The sequence below is a fragment of the Dendroctonus ponderosae genome, unplaced genomic scaffold (genome assembly GCF_020466585.1).
Source record: "Dendroctonus ponderosae isolate FM_Combo_2020 unplaced genomic scaffold, Dpon_F_20191213v2 Dpon_F_20191213_5, whole genome shotgun sequence".
Taxonomy (NCBI): domain Eukaryota; kingdom Metazoa; phylum Arthropoda; class Insecta; order Coleoptera; family Curculionidae; genus Dendroctonus; species Dendroctonus ponderosae.
The window spans coordinates 5906910-5930744 of NW_026018715.1; the positions used below are offsets into that span (position 1 = coordinate 5906910).

The 23835-nt window shown below is 32.3% G+C and overlaps 1 protein-coding gene across 1 annotated transcript in view; it reads left to right on the forward strand.

Moving 5' to 3' along the window:
* Positions 1 to 1260: 1260 nt before the first annotated feature.
* Positions 1261 to 23835, forward strand: part of LOC109539609 (polypyrimidine tract-binding protein 2) — a gene marked incomplete in the record, with an annotated part of 399312 nt that continues 376737 nt past the window's right edge. The window contains 1 exon segment of the mRNA XM_048666924.1: positions 1261 to 1593.

A 23835-nucleotide genomic window follows, 5' to 3' on the forward strand; every position in this document is an offset into this window, starting at 1 on the left:
TAATGTTACATGAAGAAGATTATTCAATTTTTCAAGATTTTGACAAACTTGTTTCATAGCAAAAAAGAACAGGTATATTAGTACTTCTGTTCCATGCGAGAGATTAGTTTTCAAAGCGGGTGCCTTCGTAAACGAGTGAAGAACTAGATTTTGTAAAGAACATACGCAAAAAAAGTATTCCTAAATGTTCTTTAAGTAGTTACCTATGACCCATTTTTTGTTTTTAGAATATATTATTTTTAGTTTACCAATGCTAAGAATTATTTTTTAGAAAACTAAATCATTATTTATTATCACTATTTTAGAATTAAAATAAAAAATTTAAAAAGTAACATGTTACTTTTGGAACCTAATACCGAAGTACCAGTAAAACAACCGTTTAGCACACCTCTGGTTGACATCGGTTCTTACTAATTATTCGCCTATCTACCGGTAACTACCTGTTAATGGCATTATCATTGCCGCTTTGCACTTTTCATCAAAACACTGTAGAAGAACACTTTTTAAATATCAACAACTTTCATAATTTGAAGCAAAGATAATTTTTTTTTCGAATGCTTTTTCAACAAGCTATCACTCAAACATGGGACCATTTCAAAATAATACTTATTTGCAAAGTTGATTTTCAACTGTTAACATCTCGAAATTTTCGCAAAAATTTAAAAGAAGCTACGCCAATTATGAATCGCACTGTTTTGACATGATAATAAAAAAAATTGTGGGAAACTTAATTCCTATATACGGTTTGTTTCCAATAACTAATGACTTCACGTACAAGAAGCTTATTGTCTGCCGTTGTTACCGACATACATAGACGATGACCATGATTGGGAATATTTGCGACTACTCGAAATTGGAAAACTATAAGATGAAACCAGGCTCTGTATGGTTTTCAGAAGCCATGAGAAAAAGAGTGAAACCGAGTCTGACCTATCGCAAAGTCGTGATTGATGAACATTCCATGGGTGGTACTATTTGCTTGTAAATAGCTCAATCGCTGAGTCATCTAAATGTACCGCAACAGGCGTGCAACCTGTTGGTGCGATTGGCTTCTTCGCTTGCACTTTCCGTTCTTCGGCTTCGCATGGCTCGGCACTGTTCGATGGATTTGATAATCGGCATGAGTGGTACTGCAATTCCCCTTGCCTCGCTGGTACCGCGTGTCTGAGGCACAAACACACATTCAACAGGTAAATTATTCAATTCCCGCCTGTCTGCTTTTTTTTCGAGCTCGTCCTTTTTCGACCGATTTCGAGAGGTCTCGCAAACCATCCGCGACTTAGCCCGTATGGCGCGTCGCGTCGGTGTATAAACATGCTTGAATTTTCAAACCAGACTTCATCAGTGTTCCACTCAGTTTATTCGTAGTCGTTCCTGTTTGTTTTGTTTACGATTGTTGAAAGACGTGCTTTATCCCATTTGATACGCACGTTTGTTCCTGCCGTTTTTTGCTATTCGAACGCGCATCTTCGACTTTTTTCTCTATAACTTCAGTGTTTGTGCTGTGTGTTCAGTGTTCTTTGCTTTGGATTAACACGTACCTGCGTTGCTGCTGTTCACTCTTGGACAGAATCGCTCAAACGGAACATTAAGGTACTTACTGGAAGGGATGCGCAAAAGCTTGCAATTTGTCATAATACCCACTTTTGCCCATCTATTAACTTGATGCGTCTTCATTCTTAAGCAGTCAAATTTCAATGGGATTAAGATCGGCGAAGTTTCAAAATACTAAAGAACACAGAAAACACCCTTGATTAGCATCACAGTGCTATAAATTCGAGTGGTATGTTAATCGAATTAGCACTTGTGGCGCAATTTCCGTACACTTCTAGCTTTGGACGTATTTACCACTTAATATATGCATGTATGGATGGCTGAGTCTATTGTTGATGAGTAAGATTTTTTTATGATACTTAGATAATCACGACTTACGTTCTTGTGTAGGCTTATTTTTGTTCAGGAATATTTCGCACTTAAGAGTCGAATATTTTCATTACCTTATTCTGAACACATCAGCATCGCTTCAAGGATATGGATGCAGCATATTTAGTTATCGACTTTGCTAAAAAGTTAAATACTTTCCATACTCGAACTATCGAGTTCATACCAATGAAACGGGATATATGAATATAAGGAGTGACCCGAAATTAGATTTGTGTCGCCTAATTTAAGTAATGATAATAATTGCATACCTGCGAGCAAAAATAAAACAAAAATTGTATAGGTATGCACATAAGACCATAAACACTTCTTATACAAGATGCAGGGTGTGTTTTGTTGTTAACTTCTTCTTTTACCTAATATTGTTTGTTCCATTCGCAATGTACTTTACCATTGTTCGTATTATTATTCATTCATAGTTCGCATCATTATCGACTCGATGGCAGATAGGAAAACAATGTAGAAGGCAAAACCTTCTCCAACTTATAAGTATCATACCATAAACATATCGATAACTTAAGGCTTTTGAGATACAGCTTGTTGCTATTCGTACTAAAAGCGCTTTTATCAATATTCAAAAACGCTTCGGAATATATCAATGACATTTTCTTAGTTTTTTGCTATTCTGTTTAAGCATCGTTTCAAGTTATTACATCTGAAGGGCTACAGCGTTAACTGCGTTTGTAATTCTTCTGATATGATCAGCATGAAAAAATAGTTCTTGATGCTTGAAAAATTCACCAAATTAAAAAAAACGTATCTAAGTGGCAAGAACGGACATACTTTTTTTGCGCAAAAGCTATGAATGATACAAGATTTTACAAAGAGCACACAATTGTGAATAAATGATTAGTGCATCGACCAAAAAAATAAGCTGATTCCATCCGCCAAATAAAAAGTTCTGGTAGTTTTTGTACCATGACATTCAAGAATTCACCACTTGTCGAAAAGGACTGTACTCGATTGTTTCATCAATATATGAGTCTTACAGAAGAACAAATTCACAGCGAGTTTCACCAAAATACATCGTACCATTCTCCCAGTATTTCAAAAAAGATACATTTTTTGACTTTGACCGTCAATAGCCGAGGAACCAAACATTTTTTGTTAATAAAAGTTAGGTCAGATGATCTTCTTTTGATCCGAATAATATCGCAGTACACTTTTGATCCTGTGCTTACGGAACACCCTGTATAATATATTTTATTCAATAAAGTAGAAGATAAAATGCTTCCAAATTGAACAGAGAATTCAGATGTTTAGAAATAGGCTACTAGTAGCGCTTCATCAAAGAGATAGAGCGAGTTCAAAATGAGCCTAAAAAATTACACCGTGTAAAGTTTGTTATAACTTAAAATTTGAGATAAATATCAGATAAATGAAACAACTGAAAATATTAATTTTTTGACGCCCTATCTTGCATAAACGAACATTTCATAAATCTGTTGTTTGCAGAATGTGCAATAAAAATAACATAATCGTTTGTTGGTCAGTTTGTGTGAAAACGCAAAAGCGTTAAACATCAAAATATGAACCAAATTTCTGCTATTCTAAGGCTTTATTTTCAGACTCATTCAATGTGTGTTCTTCAATTTTTCGTTTTTTGCCGCTCCTGTGTTTTGCCCCCTAAAGCTGCCTAAGATCTCAAAGAGCTCCCCATCTCTCTATTAAAAACCTAATATGAGGATTATTACTAAATAATAAATGAAAATACTTCCCGAGCTTGTCAACTTTGTTCAGTACTTAAAATAGAAAACTGAGTCTTCTAAAAGCAAAAATACTATTTGGCAACTGTTGAAATTATCAAACAAGGTGTTAAAACTGTGCCCATCAAATTCGTCATAAAAAGTTCACAGCTTTATCCGTGAAATGGATCCCACACTAAAATAATTTAAAGCTGGAAATGCTTTACGGTTTGGAAAGGTCTAAAAATTCTTGATTTTGGCGAGCAAATACCACGATCTGAGCAGAAATTGGCTCTGGAAAGAGACCCAAAACGTCTTAAATTGAACACGCTGGACGCAAGCAATTTTCGGAACTAAGGTGTTTTTTGATTAAGCGAATATTCGTAAACGATGAGCGTTTATTGTTGAACTGGGATACATTTTTTAATGATATTTTGTCTGCGTTGCAAAAACACATCAAGGTGGTTTACTTGCAGTTTTTTTTCACTTGTTTCAATGCGAATGTTAACGTGTTTTCGACTGACTATATCGGTTTTTTTTGTGTAGGTGTTTATTTTCTTTCGGTGCCAGCCGCCACTGTGTTTTGACATGTAAAGTGCAGAACAATAAAATTAATAATCAGATATAGCGAAAACGTTTATCGCAGAAACGGATCAACTTAACGATTAAATGCATTTATGCAAACGTGCATGTATTTATTACAATTCAATTGTTAGGGTAAGTATTTCGTTACAATAAGTGTATGGAACTTTTAAACGTACTGGTAACTGGTAGTAATAACACTCGTGTACATGTGAAAAAAAATGCTTGATTTATTTTACGAAAATTTACTTTTTTATTTATATTAAGTGAATTTATGAACAAACCGATTTTTTTATGTAGCACTTTCCACATGCAGATATGTTTAAGCCGAATTGTTTCAAAATAGCATATTATTTTTAGGCGCAGTCGTAAGTTTGATGTGGTACTCGAGCTTTTTTGTGTCATCTATCAGAGTTTGCAGAGATTTATGCGCAGTCAATGCCTAAATTAATTCAACTTTACTAAAATAAGCCAAATATTTGCAACTTTTGTCGCAGCTGTGTATTAAGTGGAATTATTAATATTGAAATGAAAAAATCATGCACGATCACTAAATTAAGCAATCAACAACGTCAATAAAACAACAGCACTGCTGACTCCTTTTAACAATAATTGCATGTGGTCTCTAATCAGCCCATTCATGCTTATTGTGGACATTACAAGCTCTATCTCGACTAAAACCGAGTGAAACCAGTTTCTGTTTATGTATTCATTTTCGGTAGAAAAATTAAGTATTTTCTGGAATGTATCTAAAAATTCGCGAGAAAACTTAACTGTTGGTCGTTGTTATGATTATGCGGTTTAAATGCGATTTGTTTAACACAACAGTGTGTGACACTTAACTAAGAAAATCGTTCTTCAATAGTTATTTTATTTAAACCGCCTTTGTTGTTTTTTAATTGCAGCAAACTCGCTGCGAATACAACACAGACAATACAATCAATACTGCGATTTCTGAGATACTGGGAATCAAGAATACTGGGAGTTATTGCTATATGATATAAGGGTTTTTTTCAATCCGAAATAGGCGTAATTTGGGTCTTAGTAGAAATGCCGTTCTAGCGGTTTCGRTGTTCTTCAGCATTCCCAATTTCATAAAAAACAAAGTTTGAAAACTAATTAAAAACTATTGTTCTTGCGACGGAAATAAAGTGAATCATGCAAGTGTAGGTGTTATTCGATGGACTTTATTTTGAAATGAAAGAAAACGCTTTACCGTATTTCGTATAGTGGCTTAGTTCAAAAGCCGTTGTTTAAAGCCAATTTAATTTTTTTTTAAGTAAGTACCATCGTGGTTCCGGAAGTTATTTAAATGTTGGATACTAATCTAAACATCTATTTATATTGCAATTTAAATTAAGCAGGTTGTATTTCCTGCTAAGATTTTAATTTTCTGTTTTTCTGAAGCTATTGGGAAACTTATGCTAACGAATTCTAACATTTTACCGGCAATTAAGAAATTATCTCTTAAACCATTCAAAGCAAATTCAAATAGCTGATGATCAATCTAGTAACTGAAGAGGGAAAATCTGCATCTATAAAACCTAAAATAATTTTTTAATGGGGCAAAGCTAAGTTTTTGACTGATCTTAATATTATTATGTTTAATGAAAACGAAAGCCTTATTTTTTATTATGTATCTACGAGCCATGAATATTTTTTACTCTTTAACAGTGCACCCGTTTAGACACAATATTTAATAGTTACGAGGTTTCAAAAGTTAATCAAAATGATCATGGCGATTTTAAATGTTATTGCTGCTGCACCCAAATGATAATACATTTTATTTAATTTATTTGATTAACTAAAATACCGAGAAATCAAATTTTGTTTTTGTTTAGATTGTTTAAAAAGCTGCTGTTCAATTTGAAGCTGATTCATAGTTTTATTTAAACGACTCTCCTTCGCTAATAATTGAGATCGCCTTCATGACATTTGACTTTAAATTAAGATAATAAAATGTAGCTAACACTGCAAATAAAGCAGATCACTGGCAGACTATAGTGGGTGAGTTCAATTCCAAATATTTATGTCTGGAAAAGCCTTATGTGGCTTTCTATGTGGATACAACTTAAGAGTTGACTGAGCGTCAGCAAAAAACAAACACTGACAGCGTCGTTTGAGCTGTAAGAAAATTACATATCTCAAAGAGAATATGCATGTGTTGTCTAGAATAGAGGACAGTTACTGGTTAAGAAACGTGCAAGTTTAATTTATGGTTTTTGTAACTAAAATAGTTTCCTAATTGGTTGTAGAATAATTTTCTGGAAAAAAGTGTTAAATAAGTTACTCTAATTTCGGATCTTATAATTGAAAGGCCTTGAAAATTGGCTGAACACCCTGTAAAAATGGTTTCCACAGTAGCTGTTAAAAATTTAGGTAATCTAAAGTTATTTAAGTTGCACGGTACTTAAATGTCGCCTGAAGTTGCAATTACTTGGTAGAATTATAAATAAAAAAACACTGTAGGTAGTCAAATTTTTATATTTCAAATTAAATTTGGATCAATCTTTAAATATATTTTTATTATCTAATAGCAAATAATTGGTAACTAGAAATCCAAATAATTTTATGCAAAAAATATTCCGCAGAGTTTCACATATTTGATAATCATACTCATTTGAATTTAATTAATTAGTGGGTTTACCCACTTTCCACAGTACCGCGTTCATTGCCTTCAGCCGGAAAAATGCTTATTGCCTGATTACAGTGTTTCTTTGTACTTGCCAATAACAGGAAGAATTACCAGTTCAATATTGCGAAAATGTGCTCCTAGTATTGCGTATATTTCAGTTACTCGTATGTGTAAAGGTTTCATGTGCCAATTATGTGGTTCATATAATATATAAATAGATAATTCAGAGTAATTATATGAACCGTAATAATATAATAGTCAAACTCGATGTACCTACTATGTACCATGTACACACACCTGAAAGAGATATGACAAGTATGGATAATGTTGTCTTATCGTCTATCGTTTTATTAGCACATAAAATGTTGTTGCTTCATAAAAACGTCGCAACTATTTTGTTTGTTTTCAAACGTTTTTTCTATCTCAAAATTTTTTCTATTTGCAATAGAATTAGAGATAGATAGAATAAAGCTAGTTCGAAACTTGATTAGAGTAAACCATCCCTTGGGTAGATGCTATTAAAGGTATATGATTCCTTTACTATAATTTTTAAAAATAAATAAGTTACTTAAATTGTTTTTGCCGAAACACTAAAAAGGTCAGTTGTATTTGTAACAACTTTAGAGAAGACTAGAGAAAAGTTACGTTTATTTTCTTCAATAGCCGCATCTGGATAATCCGCGAAAAGTAAAATTAAACACATTTTGTCTTTGAAACAGGAACAGCCTGTTATGGGAAACTGATTAAAAGAAGATTAATAATTTTTTATGCGCTTTTGCCGAATTATTAGACATTCGTATGCGATGCTTTGTTACATTTTCTGCTTCACAAAAATCATCTACCAAACAAGCGTTTCTGGTTTTGTGATCAACTGACTAATACATTTTTTGGTCGAGTTAATGATCATTTTTAATAAAGAAATGTTTCCATTTGGTTAGCAGTTGGGGGTCAGCGTATTGAATTTTTCAATTTATTTTCAGTTTGGCTTTTACATAACCCTGACTTGAAATTCAATGTAAACTTAGTAACAGCAATAGTAACACAATAAAACAATTGAAATATGCAACATCTCAAACATTATAGCACAAAAATGTGTAATTTTCAATCATTTTTTAAATCGCATTTAACAAGTAGTGAGAGTGAACGAAATTTGAATACAATCGATACTAATGTAGGTAAAGTTATCATAATCAACAAAGGGATTATATAACAGCTTAATTATACAATAATATTCATCCTATTTTGTGTATAAACCTTCGAATCATAATACACAAACATACAGCCGCCCCTAAAATGTTTCAATTAGATTATTAAAGATTAATTTTACCCTAGCCTTAGGGTCTCTGGGTTAAGTTACGTAATTAAAAGGGCTTCAAACAACAACAAAGACATAAACCACACTACCTGAGCTAGAAATACAAGTATCAGGGGTTTAACTTAACCGAGATTAAACCATGACTAGGAGCACAAAAAGTTGAGCAAGTACTTTTGCAGACATTTGGTTAAAACTATAGACTTTGTTTTGTACATTATACTCTCAATTATACTCTAGTGCAATTTCAAAGTTTCGAAAACCGCAAAGGCCTTAATTGAAACGACACGAAGACGCAAACTTCCAATAAACCATTCCAAAAGGAATTGCAGTTCAAACAACACGATTTTGTAAAATATGTAATTTTAACGGGCAAAATCATACCGCATCTAAAATTGATTAAACATTATTACGCGTGCCCGTGAAAACGCTCTACTGAGTTTTCATTATGCCATTTTAAATAATTTAGCAGCAAGTATATTGCAAAAAAGGAAACTTTTATTGGCTTTTTCTGCCGCAATAATTTATTTTAAATATAGCTTTTAGTGAATTTTATTTCGCTTTGTTGTGTAATTAGTAAGGCCTTGTGTAAATATGCAAGAAACCTTTAGTTGAAACGGCATTGTGTTTCAGCTTTCCCGTTAAATAAATTGGACATTTTCACAAGGAATGTTAATGCGTAAGTTTCCGAATTTTTTTTACATAATGAAAACAATGAACTCGTTAAAGTTGTCCAGAGCCGTTAAAGAACCAAAGCGTAGGAAAGTCGTTTGTATCCAGTGAGCTGCTTATTTCAATTATTGTAGACTCAACGTGCTAACAAATCCTTAAAAAGTATTTAAAATTTAAGCTAAAAAATCCTCTTGTAAGACTGGATATTCTATAAAAAGCCAAAGTTCTCTTTGAAAATCGCATGCTTTTTTAATTCTGCCAAGAAAATGGATAACGCGGCAATTTTTTGAACACGTTCTGTTCAGTTGAGTTCTTTTCCTGCAGTTGTGAGTTCTTCTGTATTGGGTTTTTAGAATGAATCTTAAATATAAAGACTGTACGTCCACATCCTGTACGTCCACAAAGCAAAAAGTATGTTCTATTTGAACGAAAATTTATGCAATTTGATTTGTTTTAAAGTACTTATAATGGAAATTGAAATTGTAGTTTTTATATAATGTTTTAGCATGATGTACTCTCATTTTTGACTTGACGAATATTTTATTCTGTAAACAGCAACCATAGATAACCATCCTAGAAATAGCTACATGCATACTTCATAGTTTCAAGTCCAAGTCCAATTGATCCGGATTCTGGAAGTTTCACAATGGTCTTCCGGAATGATAATTTATTGTGGCTTTAATAGCGGCTTTCCACTGTTTCCTACTTGGTGTCTCGTAGATGTTTGCTTACAACTTGTTTTCGAAAATGCTTGCTCGCAAATGTTTCCAGAGAACATACTTCCATTATGCTGCTGGCTGATTTGGGAGCCAACCGGATTTTTATCCGAATGACAATATTTGTTGTCTGGGGTTTTAAATTTCCGCATTGCATACATTGCAATAATGCAATTCCCAATTTTCTGACATATTTAAATTTTAACAATCTCATTTAACCTGACATGTAATATGAAAACTAAACCCATATGTAGGGATTCGTTATTCAAATACAATGCGAGCCAGGAGTTTAAGAAGCTGCTAACCGCCAAACCGCCTCAGGAGTCATTTTAGGAATTTATTATATTTTAATAGAAGGGAGTTCCCTTTTGGAAGCACATGCCGGTATTTAGACTAGATTTACCAAAACAACCCTTACATTTTCTACTATGAAATGTATAATTGCTGGTTTTCCATACTAGTGAATCCGAATTAATTATGAGTTTTGGGCTTACACAGTGAAAACTATAACCCGTTCTAGTGGATGAAGTTCTTATTAGGTACATGTTTTAACTAGCAACAAAGGAAATTAGTTGCTCCATAAACGGAACGGAGATATATGAACTTTAATATCAGGGTTGTTGAACATACAAATTATTTTAAGTATTTAGCGCTTTAGTCAGTCAGTTAGGTTTTCAACGGATAAAAATATTATATTCGCATATTCGCAAGTATTACATATTTACGTATTCTATAGTTTAGAGAATTTATTATGTTTTCTGTATGTGGCTGATTTTTCAAAAGATCATATGTTTATAGGGTTTGTTTATGCATTTAGAACTGATGATAGAAGAGGTTCATTTGCCTCAATTTTTCAACTGAGGATGCACAATTTTATTTACACAATAGAATGCAAATGCAATGCACTGCAAATATAATTCACCCATAAAAATAACATTTAATTAATTAATATACGCACACACATAATAAAATTAATAGGAAGGAAATTATTTCATATTTTTTACATATGCGCTGATATTCATCATTCTTTGTTAGAGAATGCCTACAATTCTGTTCGTTTGTTTCCACGTCTCAAACCCTTTCATTTGTTATTATGTATGTATATCTCTTTTGGTGGACCCCCTGCATGTTCTCGATTATCTTTATTTGCTGCCTACATTTTGATCTTTATCGCTGCCTACAGTTTTGATATAGAATGTTCTTCCTAATTGGCCTCATGCCTATCATAATATGCGTGAGGTTCTTATTCTTATTCATTTGTAAATTGCTCTTTCCAGCGAGTAGCGCCTCTTTGCTCGCTGTTTTTATCTCCTCTATTGTATTCTTTCATTGAATCATCATTTTTATTCTATTTTGTTGGCTCTGTTGACTCTTCCCGCGTATTTCATATTCCCAGTCTGCATTTTACTCTTGATATTTTTTGTTAGATCCCAACTCTCGCTGTCCTCAAATGGCCTTAAAATACTTAATTTCCGTGCTGTCTAAAATCTTTCTTGTCTATTTCTTGCGCTAGTAATTTGGATTTTTCTTGCCATCTGTGTGTAGGTGTCTCCATTTGGAGGACTTCTCTTATTCTACCTGCAGTTTTCCTCAATTTATTATTATGATCGCGTCGTCTTGTCCTCCCACTATTATTTTAGTTTGCTTTGTACTCATTTTGAAATTTTCTGTTGACATTGTTTCACGTGCGACTAATATGTTTAAACTTTCTTTTGCGTTTAGACAACACCACTAAATCATCTGTAGATGCACATTCATTTAGACCAACTTCTTTGCTTCCTTAGCAAGTTGTCTTTGTATAACTTTTGTTCGTGTTTAGTTTATTAATTTGATTAAGACAAGGCTCAGAACACGCCTCGTCGTCAACTTTATTTGCATAAAAGTCCTAGGATTATTCATTTGCTTTTCGCATCTCATGCCTTGTTGTTTTATATATGCTTTCTAGGTTTTTTCTTAACTTTGCTTGTCGTTGTATTTCTATACCTCCCTTTCACTTCTAAGTAGTAAAACATTCTATATTAGAAATTTTCTATACTTTGTATTTTTATTATGTTTTTACTTAGTCTAACATTTGTCTGATTAAAATACAGTAATGTAAAATGTTTCCATTTCCTTACAATGTTCTTGATGATAAATTATATTAGACATCCTATGGTTTACTCCTGCTCGATTTAATGATTCCTGGCTTTTTCCAGTTACATTGATCTCCTAAACTGTTCACTTTTCAATAGTTTACTTTTAAGGTAAAGCCATTTCAATTATTCCTGTTTTGCACTGTGTTTTGTTCCCAAATAGATGTTTATACTTTTAGACATGTTTTACTTTCTTCAGTGTCTTGCAATTTGTTGATCACCAAATTTACTCTATGATAATGATCAATTCCAGCTCTTTGACTCTCAAATCCACTACCGCGATGCATGAAAATGACATTGGTGGTCTATAGAGTTACTTAATTATTTATTAAATAATACTACGGAAATTCAAATTGGAACTTTTCATATTTGCTCTAGTGTTTAGATTAGCATCTAGGTCAGTTAGCAATTAATATTTAACGCGTAAACGTGATATTTATAGATCAATTTAGTGAAATGGCTTTTGTAAAACATAGCTATATGTGCGTCATAAACCATCTAGTATAAAGCACGTATCGCCACATCAAGCCATCACTCGTTTAATATCATATCGTATATGGCACCAACACTAAACCGAGAATTACAGGCCAAGCTGCCCCGTAGGGCTACCTGTAGTCTAAAATTTATGTTCCTAAAATAAATATTACTTGTAGGTTTTGAATCCTCTTTGTTTGTTCTATTGATAGCTGAATTATGTTGAAAACTTAGTGCCTATGCATACAGGGTGTCCTAAATCGTATCTGGCGCTATTACTGTTTTTCACTATGTATTAAAATCTGTGCATACTGATGATTCGAAACGTTCTGTTAAGCCGTTTTATTATTTAAAGTAAGCATCGGCAAAATTAACATTTTTCTTCAAAGCTGTAAAATTGTTGTATGTGTTTGGAAAAAGGTGGTATTTAATGCCTTTAGGCTACTTTCTTTATTTATTTTAGTTTAGTTCAGCTTAGTGTTAATTTTCGTCTTTAAATAGCTCCTGAGTTGTTTTGCTCCAATTTTGGTTTAAATCTCCGAAATACACTTTATTTTTGGGATAATTATGCAGCTAACTTTTGGATTTAAAACTTTATTTACTATTTAGATTATGTTTTACTCAGAAATCACAAGTAGGCAACTCCAAGCATAACTTAATAAGCTAATAAAATTATGAAAACTCTAACTCTAATTAAAACATAGTCAGTGGTTACGACAAATAAAGAAACATTATTTTTCAAAATTCTAGCAAACTTTATATAAAAGTATAAACAGTTATATCATCCAACCGAAAACAAAAATATGATTTTTAAATCCCCAGAGAGAACTATAAATACTAAAAATCATACTTTTATTTTTTCTCGCTTTAATAGTTTCGCATTACAATGAGTGCTACTTTAATGGATTTCCAGCAAAAAGATCTCACGTTTCTATAGCAGCTGCTAAAACAAACAAAATATAGATTTTATTAAGATTTGGTCACTAACAATCAACTTTTTATTTAATGTTAATAATAAATTTGGCTCACGCCGTTTAAGTTAATTAACACAGAAGCATGAGCGAATAGTAAGTTTATTAAAAATAAGAATTACAAATATATGGATACAAACTACACGTCTTCAGTGTGTCTCAAACCAGGTGAGATATTTACTGGAAATAACATACACTCTTTTATAGACTATTCAGACCCTCTTAATAAAGCGTCATTGTGCTTTTATCTTGTAGAATGAATACTAGTGTTTACGTGTTAGTCTCGACTCGTTAAAGCAAATCTAAATAAGATAACTGTGGAAAAATCGATTTATTTTATAAGGTTTTACTTTAGCTTTTATTACATGTCACCTCCACAAAATGTGGATCATTTAAAAATAAAATCGCCATTCAACTAATTGAGTAAGTAAAGGAATTAATCAAACATCATGCACTTTGAAGTACTGATAAATTAGGACTTAAAAAAACTGCATAAATCTAAATATTTCATTTAAATTCAAATGTTTATTAGTCACGATTTTATTTGATGTAAATAAAAGCCTAGACTTTTTTTAGTATTGAAATGCTAAACGAATCAATGAAAGAAAGTAAAAAAATATTGTTGTAAGTACCCGAACTTCTTAATAATGACATTGTAATAAAATCGATTGGGATTCTGAAGGATTTCACGTAACTCGTCGAATGTTCAAAATTTGGAAGCAATTGCAAGAAGAAAGAAATACTATCAATCCATTACCAACTCAAATGAACGGAAATTGAATTACGCTCCACAATCTAAGTAACTAAATGCTCTCCAAACTTACCGAAAATTTAAGTCGCTGAAAGGTACTACTCAATTCACCTTAAACACATAATATTCTGAATGTGAAATTTTCACATTCCGGGCACATTATAGTAAACTCTCAAATTTTTACCCAATCTCCATCGTGTGATGAAAAGTGTATTTTGTGGCAGTAATCATGTTTTATGAAGGGAATCATGTCGATTTATGTTTCCTCAAGGATTTTTTAATTTATAAATTTTTACCGAGTCTAGTATTATAATTAATCTTCAATAGAAGAATTTCGTGCCAAACTCGTAAAACCGTTGATGATAACTAGGCAGGAAATCTTCGGTCGTGTTCACTATGCTGCCGATCCGTTACTTATAAGCGCTTTCTAAACGAATGAATATTAAAAATAATTTTATCACGCAAAAGTGAAGATAATCTCAATATCACGCAAACCTGGATGGATAAACTCTCAACTTTTAGTTAAATGGGATTATTTTACTTTCGACTTTTACTTAGCAAATCAAGTTCATATTATAGGCAAAGAACAAAATGTAATGTGTAATAATTCTTCCTGAGCAACTCCTTTTTTTGTTTTATTGGATGCATCTCTGAGCTATTTGCATATTAAACCTATTTTCCTTTTATCGATAGTAAATCCGCTTTTGTGTTAAAAAATAAACAGTTCTCTAAACTTGAGCCCATTAATCAGTCAAATAAATTTACTTAAAGGCAACGCAATTTCCTATTCAAATCAGGTTATCCAACTTCAAACTGGATCTGGGTGATAAATTATATTGGAAAATATTACTACGGACATTATACGCTGTTACGAGTCTATTTTAAAGTTTACTATGAATAATATAATTTCGAATTTGATGTTCCATTTTATGGACCAACTAAAAATTGAGTCTGTAAATTTTAATATGCGAGTATCAGTGGCGTGTGGCAATGTCGACACAAACAAGGTCAACACATTTTTCATTATATGTATATTTACACAAGTTTTCTGATTTTTCCGGTGCCATTATGGAAACGCATAACTCATTAAACGTTAATCATTATCTATTTATTTACCTAAATGGCGCCAACTCTATTAACCGAAAATTGTAACAAAATCAATTAGAATTCTTTTAGAATTTTATTTTTTGCAACTGTAGTTGTCTCTACAGTTGCTTCTGAATCCATTCATAACCTAGTCAGAGCTTCTATTAAGAAAACAATAATTTAATTGTTGTTACGTTTGCAAGTATGTCGCAGTTTTACTGTTGTCGTAAGAGGTTTTATTGAAAGATGCTATATTTAACTTTTGCTCACACATCATGCAACTGTAAAACTTATATATGTAGATATAAAATTAGTTCTTTTATTACCAGCTTGTATATAGCCATTCGGGTTTATGTTCAGTTTCGGTTTCTAATAAGGCTGCAGATGTTCGGCTTTTCGCAAACAAAGCAATAACAAAAATTATATTGTATAATGAATTGATCACATTTGCAATAATATAATTCTGACGTGCAAGTAAGTAAGCTTAACGCAGTTTATGTGACGCATCAGATACTGGACTTAATATTTTCACAAACGTGCCATGTAGAAGTTAATAAATAACATCATTCGATGACAAAAGGGATTTTGCATGGAGAAAAAGGTACAGCAGTTATAATATGTAGCCACGAATCCGAGGACTAATAATTTTTTTGGCACCGGTTAACGGCTAGTTGAATTATATATTTTCATGACAAAACCGGTCTTGTGCATAACTTTCGCTTATTATTTATTTAAATCCTGTTAAAAAAGTTTCAAATATTTAACATTTAGTTATTTTTGATGCAGCGGTGAACTGAAGAGCAGTAAAATGTGTGTTAGACTGGCTATCTTAAAAAGTATTTTTCCCGCGGCTTTTTTACATCCATTGGCTATTAACTCGAAAAAAGACATTTATTTGGTCTTCTTTTATATGGAGAGATTCGCACTCGTTTGTAGTCAGGGACATATAAAAAATAATGCTGTTTACTTACCCGTGATTCAAAAAACAAAAAGTCCACTTTTGTACATGGATTCCTCCAATTTAGGATTACGGAGCTTTCGTTATGCGTATAACGTAATAATTTTTAACTTGTTAGTGTTCTAAAAAGTATTAAGGTCCGATGTTTTCGTCCTAATTTGAGCTCTTAGAATAATTTAATACTGAATATGTAAAATAAAGGGATGTCAATTAACAACAAGAATGTAACTGCGATGAGCGATAACTGGAAGTACAGTTTAATTATTATATAACCGGAGGAATTGACACAATTTGATTGGAAACGAAAGTGACGACATATTTTTTACTTATCTCTTGAAGGAAAGGCTTCAGTCGCTTTTAGGAAGACTTGCAGTGACTTTCCGTCCTTATGTAAATTTAATAATTAACATTTTACCTTTCAAACAACGCCGCTTAATTTTTATATATATGTCAACATTCTCAAAAGCACATTGAACTTTCATCGTAAGACCAGGAAACATTAATCGGTAACAAAAAATGCTTGTGACGAAAATCTGTCGTTTATTTAAAACGTAACTTCGATCCTCGGGGCTATACAGTTCCAACAAAAAATGCAGAATACAAAAAAACTGCAGCAATAGTTATATGAACTAAAACAATTAAAACTACTGTAATATGGCTAAAATGTTTAAGTCGACAGTTGTAAAAACCAGAATTCAATAAGTAAAAATAATAATAAATATCCACAAATGGGGTTTTTAGAAAGTCGTTAGAAACCTGTCCGGGAACTTGTGTAATGTTTGTGAATGATGTAATTCTTCAGGGTGGTGACTTTGTTTTATTCAATTATAATAGGTACATTGTTATTTTAACTTGACATTTTTACATCCCAACAGCATTTTCAGTTACGAATTTATTGGCTTTTTGTCTTAATAGAATGAAGATATATTCTAACATATCGTCTATTACACATGCGACGACTTTCTAAACTAGTGTTATTTTATAGTTTAACTTTTGTTTTCGTGTTAATACACCTAAGTTCTTATTTAAATTTAACTTATTTTAAATTAGGACATCATTTCTACCTCGCTCTACTTGTTTACGGCGATTCGATGTATTTTGAGGCTTCATGAAGGCACTAGCTGCTAAAACAATAACAATAGAATTGTTACATTGATTACACACTACCATATGTATAGGAACGAAATTTCTACTAAAATTATAAGTTTAAACAACATCTTAGTATTGCTTTTAGTCGTGTCCTTAAAGAAGCAGGATTCATAGTAGATATAAAATGCAGATTAATTTAAACTTTTACTGTTAGTATTAAGCCCTGTTTAATTTGGCCAAAATGACTACTTTAATTTATTCTATTTACAGTTGGAACCTTAAAAAGTTAGATATATTCCTGACTAGCCTATTTGAACATTTATGAATCGTTCGATTTTGAGCTGATGGGTTTTTAATGGACTAAACTTTACAGTAGACAGTTATTTAAAGCGATTGCAGTTATCCAAAAAATAAATTACGCTTTTGTACATAACGCAGGAATATGAACGCCAAACAATATTAAACTACATGTTTTGTCCTAATGATAATACCTGAATTTAGGTTTGAAAAAACATTTTAATGGCCCGCCAACTACCACTATTTTATTTCTGTTTCATATTTTGTGTACTTTATTTTTAACCGATTCTGGAATGAATAGATGCCTTGTTAAAAGTTATGTTGCGTATTTTCCTTGTGCCTTAAAAGATGCGGTGTTTAAATTGCCAAGGGTATTCGGATTATGTAGAAACCTTGAACACTAAAGAGTACCTAAGGCATCATTATTCAAATTAGGTTCTGAAGATTGCGCAATATTATCAGTTTAACCTTTTGAAAACAAGTCGGATTTGATGATTATTACAGGGAATTGGTGGATTATTAGAAGCGAAATAGCTTTCTTTGTTTGAAGATAATTTGATCATCTTTAAAAATAAWCCTGCCACGCAATTATCTTCCTCATTTAASCCATTGTTCTTTATGAAATCTTTAATTTATATGGCGCAATGAGAATGGTATGTAAAGTTATTAAATGTATTTTTTCAGGAGTRTAGTCAGGATASTACTTTTATTAGCTCAACMAAATAAATAACTTYYTATTAAGCACCACTCAGCGTATGATAAATTACTGTTAGAATATCTTCCAAATGTTTGGAATATCTTGGAAATCTTGGAAATCTATCTTTGGAATATCTTCCAAAAAAAAGTTAGAATGTTTTCCAAAGCAGATGTTCAAAGTAGTTGWTKAAAGCACAAAATTTTTAATTATAAGCKTATTATTTTCTCAATTTTAGACAAAAAARGTAACCGAKACTAATTACAGCCTAGTAATCAAARACTTCACATTGAACCTTCCAAYATTCMAAAAWTCTTAAATCTGGGATGGTTGAATGAACGGAATTTCGACATTTTTATAGAATTCGTCTACATCTAACCATTCAACATACTATACAAAACTATAAAATTGTCAAAGAAATTGCATTTGTTAAACAGGTTGACGACCATTGAAAAAATTAAATAAAATAAGTTTATTTACTCTATGCTGACAACTCGAGCTTGCGACACTTTAAACAGAATTTTTATTGGTCTTAAGGTTGTACACCCACTCGTAATATAATTTTTTGGGTGCTTTTGTGGCAGCGAATTACAGACAATCTACTTATTGTATGTTTATTCAATATTCAAAAGTTGGATAGATGCGATTCTGTAAACTGTGAGAAAGTTATTTTAATTTTATAAAATTTTATCTCAGTATTCTTAATTGAGTAATAATAGTTCAAAAATTTATAAGTTTTTCAGATTACTGGTTAAAATTGCTTTTTTCACATTTACATGAATGTTCGGACAACATCTAAACCTTAGTTTAGAATGCCTCAAGTTTGGTTTAGTTTGGACAAAAGATGCGACCAAGATTCGATGTCAAAATAACCCATTTTTCTGCATGCTGTCTCTTTTCTCGAGCTGAAAAAAATTCCTAAAATTCTCATTAATGTTATTTAAAATATACGTATTTTACAAACTCTATAACTACCTATTACACGTTGGAATGGTTCCTAAAGTAAAACTGCATTTTGTCAAGTTCAAGAACTACTTCAAATTTGATTAAACCTCTTGAACAAAGCGAAATAATTTTCTGTTATGGCTTAAGAGTGATATATTACTTTTCTTTCCATTATAAAAATATTTGGATTCTTCTCATCATTATACAGGATCAACAGTCAGTAATTCAATCGTTAATGCTAATTGCTTTATTTTAGGCTAAGGTTTAGCGTTTCTCCAAGTCAGATTAATCAATTTTAATATTGTTTCCACACCCGCACAGTTTAGTCTTTGATATCGAATCGATTCTGACCTTCATTATTTGTTTAATTATGCGAGCATTTACAGTCGGAAAATTCAGAAAACCGATAAATGAAAACAATGAAACGGATTTAGCGTCTTAAATTGACAATAAAGCAATCGTAAAGCTTGATAGTCAGTCCATGGAATTTTATTTTCCCATTGATTGTATAAATACAATACACGACCCAGCTATTCCAGGAATTAATTAACGATTTACGCAATTGATTCGGTTGTGGCAATGGGTTGATCTGCTATTTTTTTTTGTATCGGATCATCAAATTGGATCAGGATGTGGCAGTTCGGTTTTATTGTGTGGTTTATGGCACCGTTAAATCCAGAATAATTTTCAATTCCAGCATTAAACATTTAATTATGCCCTGCAGTTTACGTAATTCTTTGTTAGTCAGGTCTTTCACACCGAGAAATCATGTGTTTCAGCTAATTTTACCGTTTGTTTACTGTACGGTACCTTCTGCCGGGTTTGAATATATTATCTAATGTATAAACGTGATCGGGACGATTATTTGGACGGACAAGCAGTAGCAAAGAAAAATTGTTTTTAAAGAAAGTTAATAATTATATTGCTTTATTTCAAAGTTACACTACACAGTATGACATGAAATATTGTCACTTTACAGTAAGAAAACTAATAATAAAATTTACATAATAACAGTTGCCAGGCTTTCGATCAAAATATCTAACAGCGATTTAAAAAGAATGGTTTTGAACGAACTTAGATTTTCCATTTCTTTAGTACACATGTACACGTATGTAAATTGCAGTAACAATGTGAAAGCCACTTTGCTTAAATTCTCCTAGCTAAATGTTTGTAGCTCTTTTTTGACAAACAAACACTTGGTTGTGTGTGTCACTCTGTACTTATTACTCCTTTGTATGTGTCCTCAATTACCGTAAAACGCTATACCATATCTAATGATGACTTCGAAGTTGCCATTAGATGCAGCTTTTTTTGCTTATCAGCTAGTATAATTTGACGAGACTGTGAGAGAGTAGCAAATACTATTCTTGACTACATTGGCTGCATGAGAGTTGGACGATAATGAATGACCGAGAATCATGCCCAAGAATGTCGTCGACATTTTAAGACACGATAAATTTTCGTTACTTATTTCACTTCCAAACCAGTCACTGGCATTTTATAAACCTGAATCTGAAATTAGCAAGCTTGTATCATCAGCATAGACAATGATTAAACGTTTATTTTCCAATCCAATTATCATTGATGTATTTCATAAAAGACAGTCGTCCAGAATTGCTTGCTTTTGGCACACCATTTGACCAATAGGTTCGAATTGATGTCGACATGTTAAAAAAATCGATCCATTTAAGTTCGTTTATGGAGCAGAAATTTGGAGTTTACGGTGTCATAAGCTTTCGACAAGTCAAGATACCACAATATATTTGGATATATCTGCCCATAACGTATCCATGTTGAACCGTAGCAAAATTTTCAATTTTTTTTCAATTTTCAAAAATTTACAACCATAAAATCCAGGACTTTATTATAATCGAAATTTCAAGCATTTTTGAGACCGACGAAAGCAAACTGATGGTTCATAATTATCTGGTTCTGAACTGTCTCCCTTCTTGAACACGGTGAACACAACGTCCATTTTTAGCATTCTAAAAGACAGAATTTCCTCACGTCTTTTAATGTCAATCTGTAATAAAAGACGAGGAAATTCTGTGTTTTAAAGACAAAAATTTTTGAGGCGAAATACCCAACAAGAAGTTTCTAAAAAAAATGAATCCGCCTCAACAATACAGAACTTATCTGTTATTTACTTAGTAAATATATATACCAACAGTAACTTTTAAGGTAAACTTCTGACCTCTCTGATATCTTTAATAACTTTCTGATCCTCCAGGGGAAGCTGCTGATATTTGCTGATATATTTGATAAGTAGTGATGAGCAGAGACCAAAACTTGCATGGTCTTGCATTGTTCTTGCAAATAAAATATTGGTCTTGGTCTTGCAGCTGGATTCTTGTATGTCGTGTTTTTTAATCAAGCCCAGATTAAATGAAATAGATTTAATAATACAATTTATATTTAATAAAACAATAAAACTAAGATATATTAGGTAATAATTACAAAACAATTAAATAGTTTCGGACTTGCGTATGACTTCCTTCCTGATTCGTTCAAGTTTTTCAGAATACAAAAATCTCAATTACTTTGGTATATAATAGAAATTATTGTCGCGGACCGTTTGATTGTCTCATTCCAAAAACTAGTGTCTCTCGAACTCGAATATATTTTTCACTCAAAAGAGTTTGTAACTTTTAATGTGTGCTTGTTTCCTGAAAGAAATAATTTCGACTGACAGCATTCCACTGATTTGCAGTTTATATGCTTTTTTAAAAAGCTTTAAAGCTCTGTAAATTTGCCTTTTGTATTTATTTTGGCTGTTCACCGAATCTCATTTATGTTCTGCTTGCAATAACAGAAACACACTTGCATTTCCTTGCTGGGATGTTGGGGGCAATTGTAATTTTTTTAATTGTATTGGTTTGTATGTTTGCTTCACTTGTATTGCTGTTCTTTTCTTTGAGTCATTTTCTTTGTTCATAAATTGAAACATTTTCTGTGACAAATCATATTTTAATTTCATTTGTTTTCGATCGTTTATGTTCATTGTCAGTGTTCGTTTCCTTTTGCCTTTTGGCTCACTTTCGGTCGATATTTCAGTTTCAGCGTCATTTCTGCTACTGATTATATCGTTCGATAAGCAAGAAACACCGTCTTTAAAACGACTCTTTTCTTCACATAAGATGAAAATAAATAAATTTTTAATTTTCATCCAGACTTTCAGGAGTTAGAGCAAAATAGAACTAATTTGCTTTGATTTGGACCGCCGCCGCAGTCTTCCAAGCAAAGCCTGTAATTTTTACTGAACAAATTCGAAGCTGATTTACTGCTGCCTACTAAATTTATTCTGACAAACCGGTGAATAACAATAAATTTTATTAAATAATAAAAAACTAATCCACTTCAACTATTATTATAAACAATCTTATGAATCACATTGCACAAAATTGCAAGACTCTTGCAAAATTTTCGGTCTTGCAGAATATGGTGTCGGTCTTGGTCTTGTTCTGTGTCTTGAACTTGGGTTTGCTAACCGAAAGGCAGTTTTGATCTTGATCTTGGCTTTGATTTTGCTTTTTTGCCTTGCTCAGTATGAACAGAAATTGCATGTAATATTACTCTTTTAATACACAGTCAATATTACAGACATCGAAAAGCTTACTCTTTGATACACATTCGCCTCATATTTCACATAAAGTGGCACAATCAGAAATCGGTTTTCGCATTCACTGCTCAAGATTCCGAACGTATTGCCAAGGCTTCACTGACTTTATTTTTCAACTATTTGTACCAACAACCTCCGCTCATGACTAATTTCGGAGCAAAAGCACTAAAGACCATCGTCGTTGCATGTCTTCTATAAAACAGGTCGTTTTCTGAACTTGGGTGTAGTTATTGAAGTATTTTTCACTTCTGCGCCTGCTTTTTTGAATCAGCTTTCGATGTTTTTGGTCGAAGCCACAAGTTGTGTTTGTTGAAAGTCCAGGTGCCTCAATGGTTCTAACCAAATGAGCTGATCCTTAGTTTGTTTGTGAGGTTTGTCACGTTATCTGTGTTATCTGTGTGAATTAATACTTCCGATCTAGAGTGTAAGCTTTTATTAAATACTCTTTTAACTTTATTATCCATGCTTTCCGATTCCTTAAATAACTCGGAAATAAACGTTGCAACTACTTCCCTGATTCACCGCAGAACTCGAACACAGAAAGCAACAATTTGCCGAAGCAACAAGCTACAAGGGCACTTGAATCAACAAGCAGCAAACGATTCCTGGATATTACTTCGTGAGCAACAGTTTTCTTACACGCCATGCATATTTTAAGGAAACAACTGTTGTTTCATTCAAAATAAAATTTTTCTATTACTATGCACGCAGAGGGCATTAAGATTATATTCCCAAATAGGTTGCCTAATTTTGGAAATTTCAACATTAAATATTTGCGTTTTTACACGGACAATTTGCATAGGTGTTGTGCTAATGATTGAAACAAAAAACGTTTTTTATTTACACCATGCGACGAACGGGTTGAATAACCTTTTTGTGCCGGTTATGCGATTTTTATTCAGTTATGAACATTTGATTTTGATTTGATTATTCTATAGCCGTTTCTGTCTAGATTTAAAGGAAAAAACAGTTGAGCGAATAATAGATTTTTAGCAGTTTCATGTAAAGAATAATTTTAATTTGATTTTTATGTCATTGCTGCCGGATGTACTCTATCAGATGTTGGTCTTGTGATTTTCTAGATATGTGGTTTAATGTGCCAGCTCTTTCTGCTTTTATCGATTATTTTCAGAAAATCAATAAACCAAAGTTCATGTTTAAACCTGAAATTATTCAACGTCTCCAATATCAGTAGTTAGATATGAGGCTATAGAAAAGAATGGTGAGACTTTCTTTTGAACCACGATTGCAGTATACACTTTGGCAAATGTGTTAC